Raw genomic sequence first — 15,693 nt, 5'->3', positions numbered from 1 at the left:
GTGGCTATGCATGTGAAATAAAAGAATCAATTGTTGGACGGCTAATGTGAATGGAAGGAAATTCAACGTCAACATTTGCGGCTTTCACATTTGAGTACTATTGTCACGACGACTCAACATTTGCGGCTTTCACATTTGAGTACTATTGTTACGACGACTCAATTTCATGTGCAAATTGCGGCTCTCTCACCTATATATATGCATGTATGTTTTGCATATTTTGTGTGCAAAAACTTGAGAGAACATCAAGTGTAGAGTGTCAAGCCAATTGTAATCTTGTGAGTTTTAATAAAATTCTCTAGTTGCAGCCCGTGGACGTAGGATTTGCACCGAATCCGAACCACGTAAAATCCTTGTGTTCTTCTTGCTTTATTTTCGTGAGTTTGTGTGTGTGTGATAGTGTGTTTCCGCTGCGTGTACCCGGTCCGGTTCCTAACAACTGGTATCAGAGCCAGATTAGCGAGGTTTGGAGGGTACAATCATTTTTTTTATCACGCACGAGTGTACCTGATTTGTATCTTGTTTGTCGTAATGGCTGAAGACAAGGTTGTAATCGAAAAGTTCAACGGTTCTGATTTTAGCTGGTGGAAAATGCAACTAGAAGCATTGCTATGTCAGAAAGACTTGGACGTGGTACTCGGAGACAAACCGGAGAAAATGGAAAAAGCTGCTGAAGATGCGTGGAACTCAAAGGACAAGAAAGCCAAGGCGGTTATTACATTGTCGTTGACGAAGAGCGTTGCTTTCAACATCATGAATGAAACCACGGCACGTGGTATGATGGAGGCTCTGTCAAATATGTATGAGAAACCATCGGCGGCTAACAAGGTGTTCTTGATGAAGGAGTTGTTCACTACAAGGATGAATGAGGAAGGCTCAGTTACGGTTCACATTAACAATCTAAATTCAATTCTATCCAGATTATCATCTGTGGGAATTAAATTTGATAACGAGACTCAAGCATCACTGCTACTAGCTTCTCTACCTGATAGCTGGTCCGGAACAGTTATTGCTGTTACGAGTTCCGTGGGGACCAGTGGTATGACTTTTGAAGGGGTTAGAGATTTGGTTCTTGGCGAAGATATCAGACGCAAGAATCAAGGTGGATCTTCTTCTTCTGATTTATTAAATGTCGGAAGAGGTAGAGGGAATAGCAGGAGCAGTGGGAGTCGGGGAAAAAGTTCTTCTAGAACTTTGAAGAATGTGAAGTGCTGGAACTGCCAGGAGGTGGGACATGTTAAGAGTCAATGTCCAAAGAAAGAATTGAACATTACCGGTGCTGAGAGTGTGTTTGAGGATGATGCATTGATACTCAGTATGGAAAGTTCTGTGGACTCTTGGGTCATGGATTCAGGGGCTTCGTTTCACACCATGGACAACGGGGAAACGATGGTGAATCTAAAAGAAGGAGATTTTGGAAAGGTACGTTTGGAAAATGACGAGATGCTTCAGGTAACGGGCATGGGAGATATTGATTTGGTTACTTCATTGGGAACTACATGGAGCCTGAAGGATGTCAGGGTGATTCCGGAGCTGAAGAAGAAATTGATTTCTGTTGGTCAGCTGGATAAACAAGGACTAGAAGTAAGGTTTGGTGGTGGTAAATGGAGGGTGATCAATGATAATCTAGTGATTGCTCGTGGTATGAAGTGTGGGTCATTGTATATGGTTGAGGTACCTGCTGAGGGAAGTATGACCGTCCCTGTTAAACAAGACAAAATCTGGTTCGCTAAATCTACGGCTAAGAGAGTTCATTTTGCAAACATGAATTCTGGAGCCAAAGAGATGTTAGCTGAACGAGTTCGAAAGTCTAAACCATTCAGGGGATTCTGTGACAGTGGGAGCACGGGACGTGTTTCGGGTACAATTACAAAGAGCCGTTGGGTTTTGAAGACTAAGACTGAAAAATTCTCTCCTGTTGGAAGTTTGCAAAGATTGGAGAGTGTTAGTGGTCCTCAGTGTATCTCTGGATCCGGTGGAGTGTCCAAACCAGTTGAGACAGAGGATGAGTCGGTGGTGGGATTAGCCACGACTGAGTTGGAGCTAGTGGGAGCTTCAACTGTCCCTTCTAGTACTTGAAGATGAGGGGCGGCTGCAATTAGAGAAATGGGACTAAGTTTAGCTTGTTCTTAGGAACTGGAGGCTTGGAAGACTTGGTTGTTTTAAGATTACTAGAGTTGGATGACAGAGACGGACCATGTTGTTCAAACTTTCAAGTGGGAGATTGTTAGGTAAAATATGAAAGGTTGAAAACATGTGGCTATGCATGTGAAATAAAAGAATCAATTGTTGGACGGCTAATGTGAATGGAAGGAAATTCAACGTCAACATTTGCGGCTTTCACATTTGAGTACTATTGTCACGACGACTCAACATTTGTGGCTTTCACATTTGAGTACTATTGTTACGACGACTCAATTTCATGTGCAAATTGCGGCTCTCTCACCTATATATATGCATGTATGTTTTGCATATTTTGTGTGCAAAAACTTGAGAGAACATCAAGTGTAGAGTGTCAAGCCAATTGTAATCTTGTGAGTTTTAATAAAATTCTCTAGTTACAGCCCGTGGACGTAGGATTTGCACCGAATCCGAACCACGTAAAATCCTTGTGTTCTTCTTGCTTTATTTTCGTGAGTTTGTGTGTGTGTGATAGTGTGTTTCCGCTGCGTGTACCCGGTCCGGTTCCTAACAAAAACCATTCGTTGCTTTTATGATGTCATCATATGCTACTCCTCCATCAAAATTTGTTATGGAGAAATAATCACCACCTTCTTTGTCCAATGGTTTCTGTGGAGAATGTCTCTTTCGTTTTCGATAAGCAATGAGGCCACACATGAAAAAACAAAGTAAAATAGCCCCGATAAGAGTGAGCGTAATTACAAGGATGAGGTGATGATGAAAGGGATCATTTTTCTTCTTCGAGATTTGACTTGCACAAAATTTTGGTCCTGTAAAATTTACACACAAATGTGGATTGCCTTATATGGACACATTCACAAAGTTAGTGTTAGTGGGAACTGGACCTGTGAGCTCATTGTAAGACAAGTTGATATCAGTCCCACGAGGCAAACTTTTAATAGCATAAAGAACCAGATAGTCTATTGTGAGAAAGATTCAGTTTTTGCAAACTTTGTACTTCAGATGCTATCTCTTCCTTGAGCAAATTCTGAGATAAATCAAGTTCTGTAAACTGAACTAATTTGCCAATCTCAGATGGAATTTTATCAATGAGCTTGTTGTTTCTAAGATTCAAGTTGTAGATGATGGATTCAAAGCCTTAAAACTGAAATGGTGATAAGAAAGAGGATGAGTCACTATTGTAATGCTTCACAACCAAAGCTTTATTGAATACTTCTAGACAGGGAAAACATTTGAACAAAAACAGAACAGAAACTGAAAAATGGAGCTACATGAAAGGCTGCATTACCAAATTACAGAAACCACAACCAAATCATTAGAATCGTTCATCGATTACACAACTTGTTTTTAATCCATCAGAAATCATTACCAAATTGCAGAAAATATTTTAATTTAAGAGATTGGTGATTTTGTATTGGTGTAAACCCATTTCCATAGTGGAAGCAGAGTGATTCAAGTGTTGATCATTGTTGAGGTGGATATCAAATAAAACGTATGTATTGGTTTCTTTGCTCGTCTTCTTTCTCATCATTGAAGTGGATACCGATTAAAACGTATTTAGGTTCACCAGCACATGCTTGTTCAAAAAATGTGATTATAGCGCATAACAAGTGGTTGATGAAATGCTTGAATGAAATTTTTTGAATTTAATGCTTCATTCATTGTATGGTTTGTTCATAGTGCAGTGTTGTCGTTTCGTAGAGTGTTTTAAAACAATGAACATTTACAGGAGACAAGTACTTAACTGGTAAAATCTTGTTTGACTAATTTTTCATATTAAAAGACAGCCTCTTTGTATAAGTTACTAAGTCAGTAACCTCTTAGCCTCTTATGATAAGATTAGTTGAGGGTGATTCCAAAATACTAATTTCATTGAGCAGCTGCAGAAAATATGAAATAATCAAGTAGCACTCCAACATTGTCAGAGTTGTCTGCCATTTTAGTGAGCATACAGAAAACGCTTATATAGAACATTGCTATAGAACCAACATAAACTATTTAAGATCCTTCAACGTATAACTGTTAGGGGTTTTTTATTTAGTGTTAAGATTAATTGCAACTGATACCAACAAAATAGGTAAAATATTTTTGTATGTATAATGTAAGACTCTATTGGTTTCTATATTTGAGTCTGTCTATTTTGACATGCATTGGAGAACAAACATTTTCGCATCAAGTCAAGTGTATGATGGGTTGATTACCCGCATCTTGTAATTTGACTCTATTGCTATTTATAACTTGAAATTGTGTTTCTGTATATATTATTTAAAACTTTATTGAAATTTGTATTTGGGGTAGAAAACATATGAAAGATTTTTTACAAGTCTCCACACACTACTAGAAACTTGAGTTTCAGCTATGGATTCAGAGAGGGATTTATTCTGTAGCAAAATTTTGGCTTATAGAGAGGGAATTGCGAGAGATCTGCGATGGTTTAAACAAGTATTTTATTTATTCAATATATAGCATATTAGAGAGGGTTTAGCGAGGGATAAGCTACAGATCTTACAAGTATTTATCGACGCACCCTTATTCCTCGGTGATCGGTGGAAAACTAAGTCATTTGGCGAGGGTTCAACGAGGGAAAAAAAATCGTCGACTTTTTGCCATCTGGTATGTGTTTAGCGAGAGAATACCGACGGAGCATACACACGTTATGTTTTTTTAATTGACGATCTCTCGCAGAAATTGGTGAATCCAATTCCAGTTTCACAGAGTTTGTGTAAGTTTCCGTCCCTCCCAAACCTGCTTTATCACTCCAATTGAACACGCATAACTCTCGAGTTGCAGCTTAACCTAATCTCACCCTCTCCGTTCAAACAGATGACGACACCATGGACCATTGCAGCTTCCCAATCCGACAGCCTCCACATTTTTAAAATCTAAAATTATTCTTCGTTAACTTCCGATTCAGGCAAATCTCTTGATTTTATTTGCTTTAGTCATATATTAGGTTAGGTTTGGTTCAATTGCACACTATATTACGTTAGGGTTTAATTTCTCAAAATTTCCCCCTTTTTCAATCGTCATTCCTCTTATATCGATTGCATCTATATTAGAATAGATACTTAGAATTAGAACTTGATATAGGGCTTGATTGGTTGCTTTAGTCATATGTAAGCCTGGTAGCATAAGTTTTGTGCATCAAAGCTTCACCCTGAACCTCTCCTGTCAACTCTGTACATGCATCCACAAGCTCTATGACAAGCCCAACAATATGAAATTAGCACATTTTTTATTCCCTTTAGAAATAATTCTATTTGTGTTTTTATTCAAATTATCCCCAGGTTGCACTGCATCATAAATATAAATAATAGAACTTAATATAACATATCTTACTTTAACTAAATCAGATTCAAGAAACATAAATAAAAAAATGTGATAATTTTGGTTACTTTACATACTATTTGTTTCACAGGTGCTTGTCCTTTTGTGTATGACAAGCACTTCTATACTTATTTTTGTAGATAGATCAATAGAAGGGTGACTCTAATGGCAGCTCTACTTATGTAATCAAGGTGTATCAAAAATTCTAAATGGCTTTTCATTTCTTTTCTTCTTCCTAATTTGTAGCATTATCTGTTATGTTTTGAAGGTGGAACTGTTCGCATATAAGAATCTTATTGGTGCCAACTTGAATGACATGTAAGATCCTTATGCAATCGTCACTTGTGGTACAGAAAAGCACTTTAGGTAAAATTTATAGCAAGATTTGGTCAATTTCAATTAAGAATCTCACTGGTTGCTTCTGTTTTATAGAAATGGTCATTTTTACTGATGTTGATCTGCAACTAAATGGTTCCTGGTTGAAGAAATCCAATGTGGGGAGAAGAATTGGATTTTTCTGTGGATGAACTTCCTGTAAAGGTAAGCTTAGCTGTTATCCACACAACAATTTACACAAATAGCAATGTACTTATGTTGGTTTGTTTATTATAGCATCTATACTTTCTTATATTTGAAAAAAACTACCCAATTATAGCAATGTCATCCAAATACAAAAACAACTTTGAATGCTATAACTGGGTATATTTTTCAAAGTAAAATTACTTAAATACCCTTATTACCTTTGTTGGTTTAGCCCTCTCCCTGAGAATGTTCTGATAGCACGAGCAATTATAGATGATGCCATTTGGTGTACATTTCTTGAAGGGTAACCAGCAAAACGCGCGATTTCAACAGTGAAATGCATATCTAGAATCAACTACAACAAAAAAAAATGTAGAATTTTTACTCAATATGTTGCTATTTCTTGCATTTAGCCCTTAATTAGTTACCTGTTGTAATCCTTGTGGCTGAAGTTTTGCCACTTCATTTTCTAAAACACCCCAAAAAACCTCTTCATTAGACATCACCCACATCACAACAGTTTCAGTTAGCCTTGCAAGCAACACTTTCTGTATCTTTTCTTTCCCAAGTAACACATCTCCAGCAACTGTTGTTAATTACTGCAGCTTCCCAAATAATGCCTGCATAAACACCACAATTCCCAAAATAAATAAGTGCAAATTTGTAAAACTCAAAAGCATGTAGCTTGTTTCGACAAAAATGCTTCCATTAAATTACCTGGAAGGGCAAAGAAGGCAAAGGATCAGAATTCCAACTAACATCATCACCTTCACCACATAAATAAATATTTGCATCAGGGCGTGTTTTCCCATCTCTTGAATATATAAAATTCAACACATATTGTCTACCGAAATGATATCTAAGCTTATCAAGTGAATGCTGAAGCTGCTTCCTCTAGTCCTTACAATCTATTCCACTATTCAATAGAGGGGCAGTATTGTCATTTCCTGCTTCCTTGCTTTCGTTTAAAACACTCCATATTCTTGACATAACCATTGGTAACAGCTCTTCTGCAATAGTGAATGCAGTTCCCAAAAGGGCAAGTTGTTGGGAATTTGTTTCAGCTTTAAAAGGTACAGCTTCTTTTAACTCCACTAAACTGTCATCTTCAGAAGGTTCAGGTAAAGCTTTTATGAGTTCATCCATGTATTGATCAAAAAGTTTTAGAATTCTTGTTAAAATATTTCCTCCAAAGTGTAACATGACTAGGCGTGTTAGTTGCTCCACTATATCCTGTAAAAATCATAAACAAGTAATATAATGAAAGTAAATTTCTATAATAAACAAATCAGTGAAAGTACATTGCTATTTCTTGCATTCAAATAAAGTCAACTCACTTTGACCATGAAGATGAAACGGGTCCCACTATCAACAAGCATCCCATCAGAAGATATAGCAAAAGTAGACAAAGGAGAGGCAAGGCGAGGTGACAATGGCAACATCTCATCATTTCCTGAAAAATCAAAAACTAATTTTCTTGCTCTTCTAAAATTCAATTCAAGAACCTCTTCAATATAAGGCTCCAAAAGCACTAAAAGCACTTTTGACAACTTTAGCACTTTTGAATCACTAAGAGCAGTGAATCAAACTAGCCTGAACACATACACTTGCAGCATGTAAAGCTGAAACAGTTTCTGAAGAAGGGGTGTTTTCTTTAACCAATTTCACAAATAATTCAATTTCCCTTTCTGCCCATTGAACAAGTCGGTTGTTGTAAAGTAAATCATCTCCAAATATTGTTCCCATTTCTTTTGTTGTTGATGAGATTGTGGAAAATATAATGTTGGATAAAGTGGCGGGAAATGTTTCTGGGTAGCACGGGCAGGATGGGAGAAAGATTTGGATACTTTTTTGAAGTCGGGCAGCTTTTGACTTGAGAAAAAGATTATGTGCAAGAGGACCTTTTCCTAGTTTTAGTAAACCCAAAACTGCTACTTTTAAAGATGATGTCAACAAGTTGATTTTCAATTAAAGATTTTCGTTTTGAAAATTCATTGGATAATGAATCGGATGAGGTTTTAAGGTCAGGGTGTTTTCTTTCTTCTATTTCTTTTTATTGATTTTTTTAATCATTATTCATTTCTTTTTATTAATTTTTTTAATCATTATTCATTTCTTGACAGATCAATGTGTCATTATTCATTTCATTTTTGGTCAATGCATCTTTTGATCAATGCATCTAATGATAAACATGTTCTAATGATTCTGTAGGACACATGATAAACGTTGATGCAAGTGTTGCTAGAGCTGAGGGTTTTCAGTTGGCCAAACGTCTCTCTGTTTTTGATCTCATTGCCGTTGGTAAACTTTCAATCAACTTACATATCATCACCTTTCATCGTCTATCTGTTATTGATTACTTCTCGGATTTACATTAAGTAAAATTGATACATATATATGTTTTGTTGATTAATACACGTTGTTTCTCCTAGTGTCGTTATGCAATGAATTTGTTATATATGTATGTATGTATGTATGTATGTATGTATGTATGTATGTTAGTATGTATGTTAGTATGTATGTATGATGTTGGGATGCATTGGTATCAATTAACCTAAAAGTTAAAGCAATTTTATCAGGAGTTGGAGCAACAATTGGAGCTGGAGTTTACATTCTTGTTGGAACAGTTGCTAAAGAGCAAACATCAGGGAGTTTCAGCATTATGTTATGCAGAACTCGCATGTTGTTGCCCATCTACAAGGAGTGCATATCACTATTCCTACTTATGTGTTGGAGAAGGGCAATCTCGTAATTTCTCATAACAGTTCTCTTATTCATATAATCATATTTTCTTTCTGCAAATCAATATTCTATCCCCTTCAACTTCCAGTGTTGCTTAGTTAATTGGCTGGTCCCTGATTCTTGAATACACACTTGGTGGAGCAGCAGAAGCCCGTAGCATATCCCCAAATATGGTGCACTCCTTCTTCTTTCAACCTAATTTATAATTTCAATTTTCTTTTTCTTTTTCGAAATATAATTTCAATTTTAAACATGCTGTGTTTTTTGGAGGTCCAGATAAGCTTCCTGCTTTCTTAACTCGACCCACCATTCTTGGAATTGCAGTTGATCCTTGTGCTGCTGTTTTAGTCTTCATTATAACCAGACTACTTTGCACTGGAATCAAAAAGGTATTTTAGTCCTTTCAATTAATGACTTATTCGTATAGCACATATTCTTAAATTTTATTATAGTAGTTGATTGATACATAGGTTTCAAGACTTAATGGGTGGGATATAAAGTTCCAGGCGGGTAATATGTTCATTTTTTCACATGTGTTAAATTACCATTTTACCCTTGGCAACATGAAACATTTTTCTGATTTTCAGGTATTTCCCGTATGGAGCTAATGGAGTACTTGCTGGATCTGCAACCTTTTTTTTTCTCATATGTTGGTTTTGATGCAGTAACCAGCACAGCAGAAGAGGTAACACTAGTGATTGTGATTGTTCTTTCTGAAGGGTATAATTGTAATTTTCATATTGTTTATATTACAGGTGAAGAATCCTCAGAGAGATTTACCTATTGGGATTGGGGTATCTGTTGTGTTTACATTACATGTGAAGAATCCTCAGGTGAAGAATCATTGTTTACATGCTGTGTTTTGTATATGCTTGTATCTGCTGTTGTGATTGGTTTGGTGCCATGTTCCCAATTAGACCCTGATACCCCTATCGCCTCTGCTTTTGCTAATTATGGAATGAATGGAGCAGTGTAAGCATACAACATTTCTTTCTGAAGGGTGTAATTGTAATTTCATCTTTATTTACATCTAAAACCATCATTATGATTTCAGATACGTTATAAGAATCGGATCTGTCACTGCTCTCTGTGCTACTTTAATTGGTGGAATCCTTCCTCAAGTATATATATGCATGTTTCTGTTTTACTTAATGCACAAAGCATGTCTTGATATAGTTTAATTGAAGGGGGAGGGTAAAATGGTCATTTATACATATTTTGACAGTCATTCGGTAACTTTGATAGTTTTTGTATTATAATGTTTGATTGTATCATTATTTGATGTTTTTTAGTATAATAATTTGATGATTGTAGTATTTTTTTCTTTTAGAATCATAATAAAAAAATGATATTACAAGTTCGCGACGGATTAGTGACAAAAAAATAAAAATAAACATGAATTTTGTGAGGGATTAGCTACAGAAAAAAATTATGTCTAAAGTTTGCGACGGATCAACGACAGAAAAAGAACAAAATTAGTTTATGAATTTTGCGAGGGATTAGCTATGGGAAAAAATCATGTCTAGAGTTTGCGACAGAACTGCGACGGAAAAAAAAATTTAGTATATGAACTTTGCAAGGGATTGGCTACGGGAAAAAAAAACTGACCAGGGAAATTTGTGACAGAACAACGACGGAATGTCTTTAACAAATATTGTCGCTAATGTCCTGGGTAAATGTATTGAGTGACATTTAGCGACGGATATTCTGTCGCTAAATTTGTCGCAAGGAATAACTGATCCGTCGCTAAAACCCTCGCTGAGTCATTAGCCACGTTTAAACTACCTATGGAGTGAATCTGTCGCTGATCAATCGCAAACGACACTTAGCGACGGAATAGCGACGGATTCGTCCGTCTCTAAAACCCCTGTTTCTAGTAGTGACATTATAGTTATACTACATGGTGCTATAAAACATATGAAAAGTTTTTTTACCCATTTGGCATTCAAACTAATACATGCATCATATAGGAAACTTAAGAAAATTACACATTGGAAGTACACAGTATCAGGTAACCAGAGATGTCAACTCAAAGCAGATCCTTCATGAACTGATTTGAAACTTGGCGCATTGTTGGCCTTTCTTTTGGATTTGAGTTCAAACATGCTCTTGCGAGATTGAGTACTAAATTTACTTCTTTCTCAACTTGTGGTGAGGGAAGTGGAATCCGACTATCTCCGACATTTGCTAACACCAGATAATCAGCAGACAATGTTGGTAGTTCACCTGGATGCTTTCCCATGATCACTTCTAGTGCAACAATCCCAAAGCTATACACATCACATTTCTCGGTTGCCACCATTGTATAAGCAAGCTCTACATCCAAAGAAACATAAGACAAAAAAAAGTTATATCAACCTCACATGATTCTATGAAAATGTAGAACTACAATCACAAGATTACGTTACCTGGTGCGATATAACCATAGGTCCCAGCAATTGTGGTCCAGTTTGATGAGTCTAGCTTTAAAAGCTTGGACGTACCAAAATCAGAAATATGAGCCTCATAATCAGAATCAAGAAGGATGTTGGCAATGGAAATGTCTCTATGAATTATAGGTGGTGTGCAGTCGTGATGCATATAAGCCAACCCATTAGCAAGAGCCTTTACAATGTTGACCCTTTTCAACCAATCCAATTCATTTGCTAAGATATCACTTCTTAAGATTGATCCAAGGCTCCCCTTTTCAAGGTACTCATAAATCAAAAATGAGTGGCGGGCATGGGAGCAATATCCATAAAGTTTCACTATGTTTCTATGCCTTATGTTTGTTAATGACCGTACCTCGTTAAGGAATCCATTATGATCAACATTCTCAGATGATGGGTGAAGTTTCTTGACAGCTACCACATTGTTAGGCTGTAGCTCGGCTTTGTACACAGTCCCATATCCTCCGGTCCCAATGGAGTATGCTTCATCAAAATTATTCGTTGCTTTCAAGATATCATCATACACTACTCCTCCATCAAAACTTGTTATTGAGAAATAATCACCACCTTCTTTGTCCAATGGTTTCTGTGGAGAATGTCTCTTTTGTTTTCGATAAGCAATGATGCCACACATGAATAAACCAAGTAAAATTGCTCCGATAAGAGGGAGTGTAATTAGTAGGATGAGCCGATGATGAAAGTGATCATTTTTCTTCTTCAAGATTCGACTTGCACAAAATTTAAGTCCTGTAATATTTCCACACAAGCCTGGATTGCCTAGTAAGGATGCATTCACAAAGTTAGAGGAAAGGGGAACTGGACCTGTGAGCTCATTGTTTGACAAGTCGATGTCAATCCCACTAGGCAAACTTGTAAGAGTGTTAGGAATAGAACCGGATAGTCTATTGTGAGAAAGATTCAATTTTTGCAAATTTTGCAAACTTTGAACTTCAGATGGTATCTCCTCTGTGAGCAAATTATAAGATAAATCAAGTTCTGTAAGTTGAACTAATTTACCAATTTCGGGTGGAATTTTCTCACTAAGCTGGTTATTACTAAGATTCAAGTAGTGGATGTGTGCCAAGGACTAATTTACCAATACTTTTTGGTATCGACCCATTCAATCTATTTCTAGAGAGATCGAGTTCTTCAAGGAGTTCATTGAATTCAAACTCCAGAGGTATAATACCTGAAAGTTGGTTATTAGCCAAGGACAAATTCAACATGCTTTTCATCTTCCCAAACTCCTTTGGGATTTCACCTACCAAATGATTGGAAGAAAGATCAAGCCTTTGCAGTTGAATTGAATGCCCGAAGTCTGGAGGAATGGAACCACTAAGTTTATTGTTGCTCACCTTCAGATCAGTGAGAGACTTCAAATTCGTAAGTTGAATAGGAATGAGACCATCGAGCTGATTGTGGTACATATAAAGGCCATTTAAAGATGTCAAATTACCAAATGAACAAGGAATAGAACCATTAAGCTGATTTCCGCTCACCGCAAGATGCGTAAGAGACTTCAAATTCCCAAGTTCAGTAGGAATAGGACCAGAAAATTTATTATTGTCAAGGGTCATCCATTGTACGTTGCCCAGGTTTCCTAGTGTTGAAGGGATAGAACCATTAAGTTGATTGCTACCCACCGCAAGATCAGTAAGAGACTCCAAATTCCCAAGTTCGATAGGAATGGGACCCGATAAATTATTCACATGGAGGTACAGAGTCTGTAGGTTGTTGAGGTTTGATAGTGACGAAGGAATAGAACCACTAAGTTGATTGTAGGCCAACTCAAGATCAGTGAGGGACTTCAAATTCCCAAGTTCAATAGGAATAAGACCAGAGAGTTGATTTTGGGCCAAAGAAAGGACATTTAAAGATGTCAAATCACCTAATGATGAAGGAATAGAACCACTAAGCTGATTGTGGGCCACCTGAAGATCAACGAGAGACTTTAAACTCCCAAATTCTCTAGGAATGGGACCAGATAATTTATTCTTACTTAGGTACAAAAGTTGTAGGTTACGCAGGTTTGTTAGAGATAAAGGAATAGAACCACTAAGTTGATTGTAGCTCATGGAGAGTGTAGTGAGAGACTTCAAGTTCTCAAGTTTAATGGGAATGGAACCCGAGAGTTGATTGCGGTGCAAAGCAAGGAAATTCAAAGATGTCAGATCACCTAATGATGAAGGAATAGAACCACTAAGTTGATTTTGGGCCAAAGAAATGACATTTAAAGATGTCAAAGCACCTAATGATGAAGGGATAGAACCACTAAGTTGATTTTCGCTCACATCAAGATCAGAGAGAGACTTCAAATTTGCAAGTTCAATAGGAATGGGACCAGAGAGTTGATTTTTGTACAAATAAAGGACATTCAAAGATGTCAACTCACCCAGCGATGAGGGAATGGAACCGTTAAGCTGATTGCTGCTCACCGCAAGATTAGTGACAGACTTTAAATTCCCAAGTTCTATAGGAATGGGACCACATCATATATTATCATTGAGGTACAAAGATTGTAGGTTGCTCATGTTTCCTAGTGACGACGGAATTAAACCACTAATTTGGTTGTAGCTCACCTCAAGAGCAGTAAGAGACTTCAAATTTTCAAGTTCAATAGGAATGGGACCAGAGAGTTGATTGTGGTGCAAAGAAAGGACTTTCAAAGATGTTAAATTACCCAATGATGAGGGAATTGAACCAGATATGTTGTTTGAGTCTAGGTACAAGGTGGTTAGCTGGTGTAGGTGTCCTATTTCATGTGGGATTACTCCAGAAAACTTATTCGATGAAACACTAAAGTAGACAAGTTTGGACAGGAGTCGGATTTCTGGTGGGATGGGGCCAAACATGTTGTTTACACTGAGATCAAAATGTGTAAGATTTTGTAGCAAAAAGAATGAAAATTGGTGGAGTGTACCTTTTAAGCCAGATGAACTTAGGTTCAACCTCTGAATCCTCCACTCAGTATTGCAAACTACTCCAAACCAAGAGTTGCATGGAACTGATGTGCTGGAATTTGTAAGGAGAGGATTCCATGAAGAGAGCAACGAGTTGTTTTGGATCTCAAGGCTTGCTTTCCATTTAAGAAGAGCATTGCCTTCCTCCAAAGAAGCAGAAGAGAGATTTGGTATGGGGGAGAATGTGATGATTAGTAGAGCTAGAGAGAAAAATAAGAAGTTTGAAGAAGACATTGTTTGCTTTGCCATGTTGCTTTATAAAAAGAGTATGGTTTGTGTGTCCTAATTTATAGTTGAGCTACCATTTTCTGTTATTTTTCATTTTTCCTTTTTCCAAAAGGAAATTTTGCACACTGCCATAGTTTTCCACATAAAGTCTCTTCTTCGAAGAACTCATTATCATATTTTTCCACAAGGAGTATATTTTACTTCGAATGATATTATTTCTCATAGAAATTTTGGGAAAAAAAAATGGAAGTTAATAAAGAAATTAAAAATAGGTAGTTAGCGAAAAGACAATGGTATCATATGTCAATCGATCAGGGAATTGGAATTAAATATAATTTATATCGATTTGTTACACATTTATTTTTTGTTTTTCTGTTAGTTCTGATAAAAGTTTCATACGTAGAGTAAATATACCTATCAAATTAATTACATGTCAAATTCTGTGTAGTTGGTTTCAAATCAAAGCGGTGTCCGATTATACTATTGCTTCAAATTTTAGACACAATTAGTTTAAAAAAATTGAATTGAATTTCATAAATCGAAAACTTACAACTGGAGAATTTACCTGGAAAAACTCTCAATCTTTTAATAGCTGACGTTGGTATTGCTAAGAAAAGACGGAACGTGTGAATGGGTCAATGGTAAGCTTAGTGGAGGACTATGTCAATGGGTCAATGGTAATAACTTCTTTTTAAGAATCTAAAAATGAGTGGACCCAGTGCATTCTTTGAAGTTCAACATGTGAATGAGAGAAAATAAAATTATATAGAAGAATAATATCATTTTGTATTATAATATCTAAACTATGTCGCATACTAATATCGACTCAAATAATGAAAATAACTAAACAGAACCCGTATTTCTTTCTCACTCTCTGTAATTAAAATAGTAACATAATTATCTAATTCAAAATGAAATATTTTAAACGTGTTATATAATAAAAAAACAATAAATTTCTGCAATTGGTCCACTTCGATATGGCTTTTTTGGGAGCCCACGAAGGAAAATTCATCCAAATATGCTTTCAGTTTTCCAACCCATTTAAGGATTATGGGTCCACTTTTGACCCAAGTTTCTGAAACTCTCGATGAAACCTCCGATTCCTTATTATTACACTAACTGGTTTTATACCTAGATGACGGTTGAGCGATGTAATAAAAAAATATAGATTTTAATTTGTTATATATCATCATTATATAATTTTTTACCATGCATTATACAATGACAAATCTATCAAAATAAAAAACATACAAATGAAAACAAAAAGCATTAAAAGACAATAAAATAAAAAGCATAACAATCGATTAACATACAATTAAATGAAATTAAGTTAAAAACAAAAA

General features: G+C 36.3%; 3 pseudogenes across 2 annotated transcripts; 1 reads left to right on the top strand and 2 right to left on the bottom strand.

Moving 5' to 3' along the window:
• Positions 1–3,076: 3,076 nt before the first annotated feature.
• On the bottom strand, positions 3,077–8,044 carry LOC145142341 (exocyst complex component EXO84C-like; annotated as a pseudogene). Its single transcript, XR_013723407.1, has 5 exons — positions 7,329–8,044; positions 6,709–7,224; positions 6,420–6,611; positions 6,210–6,346; positions 3,077–3,245 (listed from the first exon to the last, which is right to left on the bottom strand). The product of XR_013723407.1 is annotated as an exocyst complex component EXO84C-like (transcript).
• Positions 8,045–8,207: 163 nt separating this feature from the next.
• LOC145142340 (cationic amino acid transporter 2, vacuolar-like) lies at positions 8,208–10,212 on the top strand (annotated as a pseudogene).
• Positions 10,213–10,642: 430 nt separating this feature from the next.
• Positions 10,643–14,543, bottom strand: LOC145142348 (uncharacterized; annotated as a pseudogene). Its single transcript, XR_013723410.1, has 2 exons — positions 11,142–14,543; positions 10,643–11,049 (listed from the first exon to the last, which is right to left on the bottom strand). The product of XR_013723410.1 is annotated as an uncharacterized LOC145142348 (transcript).
• Positions 14,544–15,693: the final 1,150 nt, after the last annotated feature.

The sequence above is a fragment of the Lactuca virosa genome, unplaced genomic scaffold (assembly GCF_052849685.1).
Source record: "Lactuca virosa cultivar CGN04683 unplaced genomic scaffold, Lactuca_virosa_CGN04683_v6 scaffold_20, whole genome shotgun sequence".
Lineage (NCBI taxonomy): Eukaryota > Viridiplantae > Streptophyta > Magnoliopsida > Asterales > Asteraceae > Lactuca > Lactuca virosa.
The sequence above is the reverse complement of the archived record's forward strand: the minus strand, read 5'-3'. Positions and strand labels throughout refer to the sequence as shown.